The sequence below is a fragment of the Dipodomys spectabilis genome, unplaced genomic scaffold (genome assembly GCF_019054845.1).
Source record: "Dipodomys spectabilis isolate Male_0828 unplaced genomic scaffold, ASM1905484v1 ptg000679l, whole genome shotgun sequence".
Lineage (NCBI taxonomy): Eukaryota > Metazoa > Chordata > Mammalia > Rodentia > Heteromyidae > Dipodomys > Dipodomys spectabilis.
Window position 1 is genome coordinate 1,537,081 of NW_024871356.1, and position 7,531 is coordinate 1,544,611.

At 35.8% G+C, this 7,531-nt stretch overlaps 1 non-coding gene across 1 annotated transcript; it reads right to left on the minus strand.

Moving 5' to 3' along the window:
- Positions 1-1,432: 1,432 nt before the first annotated feature.
- LOC122101719 lies at positions 1,433-1,534 on the minus strand. Its single transcript, XR_006146408.1, has one exon. It is a non-coding gene; the product is annotated as a U6 spliceosomal RNA (small nuclear RNA).
- Positions 1,535-7,531: the final 5,997 nt, after the last annotated feature.

A 7,531-nucleotide genomic window follows, 5' to 3' on the forward strand; every position in this document is an offset into this window, starting at 1 on the left:
TAATCTTATCTAGTCATATGCACATGCTTTTGACCTTTTTTTTTAAATTGTGAAAATACCATACAGAGAAGTTACAATTACATGGAAAAGGTAATGAGTACATTTTTTATCAAGCATTGTTGCCTACTACTTTTTTTCACCTTACCATACCTTCTTTGCTTATCCCAGACATACATTAGTTATTGCAAATAAGGGATACCATAGGACCTATGTTTCTTTTTTTTTTTAATTCTGAAAATGCCATACAGAGGGGTTACAATTACATGGGTGATTTATTGAGTACATTTCTTTTATTTTTATTGTGAGAATACTGACAGAGGAGTTACAATTACATGGGCAAGATAACGAGTACATTTCTTATCAAGCATTGTTGCCTCCTCTTTGCTTCCCCTTCCCATCCCTTCCCATTCTCCCCCACTTCCCCCATCCGGTCCTCCTCCCACCAAAGTTGTAAAGTTCATTTTTTGACATAATGACTTGTACATCTCATTGTTGCAATGGGTCCACTTGCTCCTCCTTTGTTTCCCCTTCCCATCCCTGCCCATCTTCCACCCCCCACCCCCACTAACCCCTCCCCCACCCCAGTCCCCCCACTGTCCACATCCCTCAACCCCCGGCCAAAATCATTTTTTGACACAACGACTTGTACATCTCATTGTTCCAATGGGTCCACCTGCATCCCTATTTAAACGATTTGTGTTTCCCTTCCACTCCACAAATAGTACCAACATCAAATACAGTGAAAACAGGGGCTTTAGCTTGCAGGAGGAACATACAAAGCAACAAAGAAATGATCTTATAAATATCTTAGAAGCAATCGCAAGAAAGAAAAACCATTTGAATCCTTATCTTGGGGTTCATTTTGCCTAACATCAACTTATATGATGTTTTCTACTTGTAGCAGACATACTAGTTATTGAAAATAAGGAAACCATGGGACCTATGTTTCTTTGGGCCTGGCTTACTTCACTTCTTTGGGCCTGGCTTAATTTACTTAATATAATTTTTTCCAAGTCTTTCCATTTCCTAACAAACTGGGTGATGTCATTCTTTCTGATGGAGGCATAGAATTCCAGTACACACACACACACACACACACACACACACACACACACACACACACACACACACACACACACACACATTTTCTTGATCCATTCGTTTACTGTGGGACATCGGGTTTGGTTATATATCTTAGCTTTGGTAAATAATGCTGCAATGAACATAGTTTTGCTAGTAGTTTTAGTATGGTCTTTTTTGTGATCATTTGGGTGAATGCCCAAAATGGGATTGCTGGGTGTTAGGGGCGCTCTATGTAGTCTTTTGAGGAACCTCCATACTACTTTCCAAAGTCTTCGAACAAGTTTAAACTCCTAACAACAAGGCATTAAGGTTCCCTTCTGTCCACATCCTATCCAGCATCTGTTCTTTTAAAAATCTGGAATGCTTCACGAAGTCGAGTGTCATCCTCAGTCAGGGGATATTCTTCGCTTTATTGTTCCAATGTTAGTATATGTGCTACTGAATTGAGCACAGAACAATTTTATATATAAAGTGTAATTGATTTTCTTAAACTAGACAATTCCACAAAAATTAAATTCAAAAGAATTGTTGTGAAATTTTAGAACCATGTATTTCTTACATAAGAACACATTTAAGAATAAAGTCAAGATTGATATGTCCAAAACAAAATAATTCCATATATTTGTTGTTCAACGGATGTGTAGGAGGAGGAATTCAATTATTCTGTACAAGGAACCTGCCATTATGAACACTATAGAAAGTGTTAAGGTTTGTTAAAAGTTTTAATGTTTTAAATATGTTAAATTTTGGGAATTGGCTCATATATGCCAAAATTAAGACTATTTAGCACGCTGTAAAACTTTTCCATAAAGCATTTAAGATTCATGGTAGCAGTCATATACTACTAAGTATGTACATTTCAGAGTTTATAGAAACTTTACTAACGAGAAATTGCAAAGTGTTTGTGTAAAGAAGCAGAGTGAAGATTTAAGACATTAACTTCACAGTTTCTGTTAAAATTTAAGGGATTCCTTACTTTATATGTTAGCGAGGAATTAATGATGGTATAAGCCATATACAAATGATGAGATGAACCATAAATAATAATCTTAGTGGGTAACTTTAAAGGCTACTCATAGTCTATAAAATTCTTGTTGAACATCATAGACTTAGGCAGTTTTAAATGTACAGCAATATGAGAAAATAATAAATCGAATATGTAGTACATTTCAAATACTAGAAATAGAGGTAAATGTTTTGTTTTTTTATTTTATTAATCATTAATATTTATGTATTGGTTTTCCTTATTTATAGCATTGCTTTCCTTGTTGTAATATAATACAACTTTTTGTAAGTCATCATTAGGAAATACTTTGAGAATGTTATTGGGATGGCCACACTGTTTTTTATAGGTATATGTGAATTTGCAAAGAGCAAAATTAATAACAAAACATTGATTAAAAATTTTATCAATTAGAATCTGAATCAGGAGTGTTGATAAATGTCCACACCTAAAATCTTAGCCCTAGACTGAAGCACTAGTGTTACAATGTTGAGCACACAAAAGTGAGAGATTGTATTTTGTTTTGTTTTTGTTTTATTTTTGTTGGTTGTGGGGCTTGAACTCTGGGTCCGGGTGCTGTCTCTCAGCACTTCAGCTCAAGGCTATTGCTACTACTTGAGTCACAGCATCTCTTCCATCTTTTTAAGCTTATGTGGTGCTGAAGAATCAAACCCAGGACCTCATGCATGCAAGGCAAGCACTCTACACTGAACCACCCTCCCAGCACCTGAGAGACTGTATTTTAAAAAATCATCTAAACAACATTTACTTTCTGTTTTGGGTTATATAATGAAATAAAGAATATCTTTTTATATTTTTGAATGGTCATACTTCTAAATTTATATTAAATTCAGCCACTTTATCCTTTTCAAAGTCATGTAATATCTCTGAGAGTTTGCTTCTGTAAAGATTGTTTTTGCATTGATTATTTATTCTGAGTCATTTTTATTTTTTATCAAAAATACTTTATATTTTATGGTTTTTCGTGTTTTTTTTTTTAAGTGTGAAAATACCAGACAGAGTGGTTACAATTACATGGGCAAGGTAATGAGTACATTTCTTATCAAGCATTGTTGCATACTCCTTTGTTTCCCCTTACTATCCCTTCCCATCTCACCTCTCTTACGTCCCGTTTCCCCCTCTGCCTTTCCCCCATCCAAAGTTGTAAAATTTGTTTTTCGACATAATTTCTTGTATATCTCATTGTTGCAATGGGTCCACATGTATCCATATTTAAAAAAATTTTTCCCTTCCCCTCCACAAATTATACCAACATCAAATACAGCGAAAACAGGTGTTATACCATGCAGAAGGGATATACAAAGTAACAAAGAAATCATCTTATAAATACGTTAGAAATAATTACAGAAAAAAAAATTGAATTCTTATCTTGGGGTTCATTTCACCTAACATCAACTTATCTAACAATTTCTGCATGTCTCAGACATACACTAGTAATTGCTAATAAGGGAAACCATGGGACCTCTGTTTCTTGGGCCTGGCTTACTTCACTTAATCAATTTTTTTCCAAGTTTTCCATTTCCTAACAAATGGGGCAATATCATTGTTTCAGATAGAGACATAGAATTCCATTGTGTATATATACAACATTTTCTTGATCCATTCATCTACTGAGGGACATCTGAGTTGGTTCCATATCTTAGCTATGGTAATGCTGCAATAAATATATCTGTGTGATAGCTTTAGTATGGTCTTGTTTGTGATCATTTAGGCAAATGCCCAAAAGTGGGATTGCTGGGTCATAGGGGAGCTCTATGTGGAGTCTTTGTAGGAACCTCCATACTATTTTCCAAAGTGGTTGAACAAGATTACACTCTCACTAGCAATGAAGTAAGGTTCCCTTCTGTCCACATCCCCTCCAGCATCTTTTGTTATTAGAGTTCTTGATTATAGCCACTCTAACTTGGGTGAGGTGAAATCTCAATGTTGATTGATTTGCATTTCTTTTATGGCTAGGGTGGTTGAGCATTTCTGCATGTCTTTATTGGTCACCCTCCTTTCCTCTTCAGAGAAGTTTGTCTTTATGTCTTTAGCCCACTTATTTATTGGGCAGTATTTTCTTTGAATATTTGTTGTTGGAGGATTTAATTTTTTGATTTTCAGATCTGTTTTAGATGTGAAACCCTTGTCGGTTTTATGGCTAGTGAAGATCCTCTCTGATTCCGTGGGATTTCTATTGATCCTGCTAGCTATGTCCTTTGCCATGCAGAAGCTCTGCAACTGCATGCAATCCTTTTTGTCCAAACTTTCATTTGTTGTGCTTTTGCGTTTCTTTTCAGAAAATTTCAGCCTTTGTTAAGGAGACCTAGGGTTTCTCATATTCCATCCTGTAATGTTTTCAGAATATCTGCTTTGACTCTGAGGTCTTTGATACATTTGGAGTTGATTCTGGTACAGGGTGATATATAAGGATCTAATTTTCTACAAGTGATTAACCAATTTTGCCAGTACCATTTACTCAATAGCCTTTCTTCGATTTTATCTTTCTAGATCCTTTATCGAATATTAGATGATTATGGGTCTGTAGGTTGATTTCTGGGTTTTCAATTCTATTCCATTGTTCCTGAGGTCTTTTCTTGTGCCAGTACAAAACTGTTTTAATTACTATGGCTTTGTAGTAGAGTTTGAAATTTGGTATTGATATTCCTCCAACACTGTTCTTTCTGTTAAGGATTGCTTTTTTCAATTGAGGGTCTTTTGTTGTTCCATATGAATTTTGGGATTGCCTCTTCTATTTCCTTGAAGAATGCGGTTGGAATATTGATAGGTATGGCATTGAACTTGTAGATAGCCTTGGGAAATATTGCCATTTTCACAAGGTTCATCCTTCCTATCGAGGAGCATGGGAGGTTTTGCCACTTTCTAAGTTCTGTTTTGATTTCCTTTTTCAGATTTTTAACGTTTTCATCATAAATGTCCTTCACTTCTTTGGTTACGTTAATTCCTAGGTATTTCATTTATTGTGGGGCTCTTACAAATGGAAAACTTTTCTTGATTTGAACCTCACTTTTCTCATTGTTGGCATACAGAAAAGCCATTAATTTCTGAAGGTTAATTTTATACCCTGCTATTTTGACAGTTTTGATTTAGCTTGAGTAATTTTGGAGTGGAGTCCGTGGGATTCTTTAAGTACAAGATCATTTTATCTGCAAAGAGGGAGAATTTTACTTCTTCTTTCCTTATTTGGATCCCTTTTATATTGGCATATTGTCTTATTTCTGTAGCTAGGCATTCTAATACTAAATTGAAGAGAAGAGAGTGGACATCCTTTTCTCATTCCTGAGTTAAGAGGAAATAGCTTTAGTTTTTCACCATTAATTATAATGCTGGCTGTATGTTTTCCATATACAGCTTTTATTGTATTGAGGAATGTTCTATGGATTCCTAATTTTTCCAGAACCTCCATCATAAAGGGGTGTTGGATCTGGTCCAATGCTTTTTCTGCATCTTTTGAGATAACCATGTGGTTTTAATCCTTGCTCTTGTTGATGTGATAAATTAAATTAATTGATTTGTGTATATTGAACCAGGTTTGCATCCCTGAAATACATCCTATATGATATTAGTGTATGATTTTTTGGATGAATTGTTGAAGTCGATTGGCCAAACTTTTGTTGAAAAGTTTTGTATCAATGTTCTTCAAAGAAATGGGTCTATAGTTCTCTTTCTTTGATGAGTCCCTGCCTGGTTTTGGAATGAAGGATATGATGGCTTCATAGAATGAGTTTGGTAGAGAACTTTCTCTTTCAATTTCATTGAAGAGTTGGAGGAGTATTGGTGTGAGCTCTGTTTTGAAGGTCTTGTATAATTCTGCTGTAAATCCATCAGGGATTTTCTTAGATGGGAGGTCTCTTATTGCTGTGTCTATTTCAACACTTGATATAGGCCCCTTACTATGCTTTAACTCATGTTGGTTTAGTATTTGCATGTTGCTAATTTTAATTTGAAGCATATTTTATCTGATGTTATTATTGCAACTCCTTCCTGTTTATAGCAGCCGTTTGCTTGGTAGATTTTATTCTAGCCTTTCATTATCAAAATGTTTATGTTTTTATTGGCAAGGTGTGACTCCTAAAGGCAAGAGATAGAATTATCTTGCTTTTTAATCCAACTAGACAGATTATTTCGCTAAATTGGAGCTTTAAGTCCATTAATGTTGAGAGCTAGGACTGAGAGGTGTTTGGTAGCTCCTGCCATGCTATCCACCTCCGTTGGGGCTGTGGAAACTTGGTTCTTCCTATGGTTCTTGGATTCTCAGTTTGGGTGTGGTTTCTTAGCCATTATTGTGGTCTTGTTGGTTTTCTGTGTTTAGGCCATCTTTAAGTATTTTTTGTAGGGCTGGTTTGGTAGAGATATATTTTTCAGTTTTTCTTTGCTATGGAAGGTTTTTATTTGACCTTCGGTTATGATGGAGGGTTATCTGGGTACAGTATTCTTGGTTGAAAATTGTTTGTCTTTAGGGCATGGCATACAGCCTTCCAGGCTCTTCTTGCTTTAATTATCTCTGCTGAAAAATATGAGATGATTCTAATTGGTTTTCCTTTATAGGTGATTGATCTTTTCTCCTTGACATCTTTTAGGAAGTTATTCTTGGTCTGAATTGATCCTGTGCGGATTATAATGTGACAATGGGAAGTGCTGTTCTGGTCTGGTCTATTTGGGGTTCTACAACCATCTTGTATCTGAATAGGCCTATCTTTTTGTATGTTTGGGAAGTTCTCTGCTAGGATCCTGTTAAACAAATTTCCTAGAAAATTAACTTCTGTCTCTAGGTGCTCCTCTACACCAATTGTCCTCAGAGAAGGCCTTCTGATTGTCTATTCCAAATGTTGAATAGATCTATCATGTTTCTTCGATTTGTCTTGGATACTTGTATGTTCTTTTTAATACCTAGGCTCTCTTCAATCCCTGAGATCAGATCTACTGCATGGCCTAACCTACTGTTAAGTCTTTCTACTTGGGTTTTTATTTCTTTTCCTTTTAATTGGTCAGCTTTGTAGGCTTCAGATTCTTTGTTGGAGCTTTGTTTTAGATTTTGTGTGAACTTCTTTACTTCCTTAATTTGGTGTTCTCAAATCACTTAGTTGATTGGTTATGGTTTACTTGGACTCCCATTCCTGCTGTCGGGCTCCATTCAGCATTCCGTTAGTGGTCTCTCTGAATTCATTCAGATGTCTGTTTATGGATTCCATGAATGCCTCTATTGATCTTTGTCTATTCTCATACTGCTGTCACAATTCCTGTGTTACCCTTTGATTAGCTTCCTCACGTTCATGCAATTCCTGTAGTTCTCTTTGACTTTTCTCAGCCTGCTCATGCAATTCCTGTGTCTCTCTTCGTCTGTTCTCTGCCTGCTCACACAATTCCTTTCTTTCTCTTTGATTGTTCTCAGCCTGCTCACGCAATTGCTTTATTTGCCTTTCT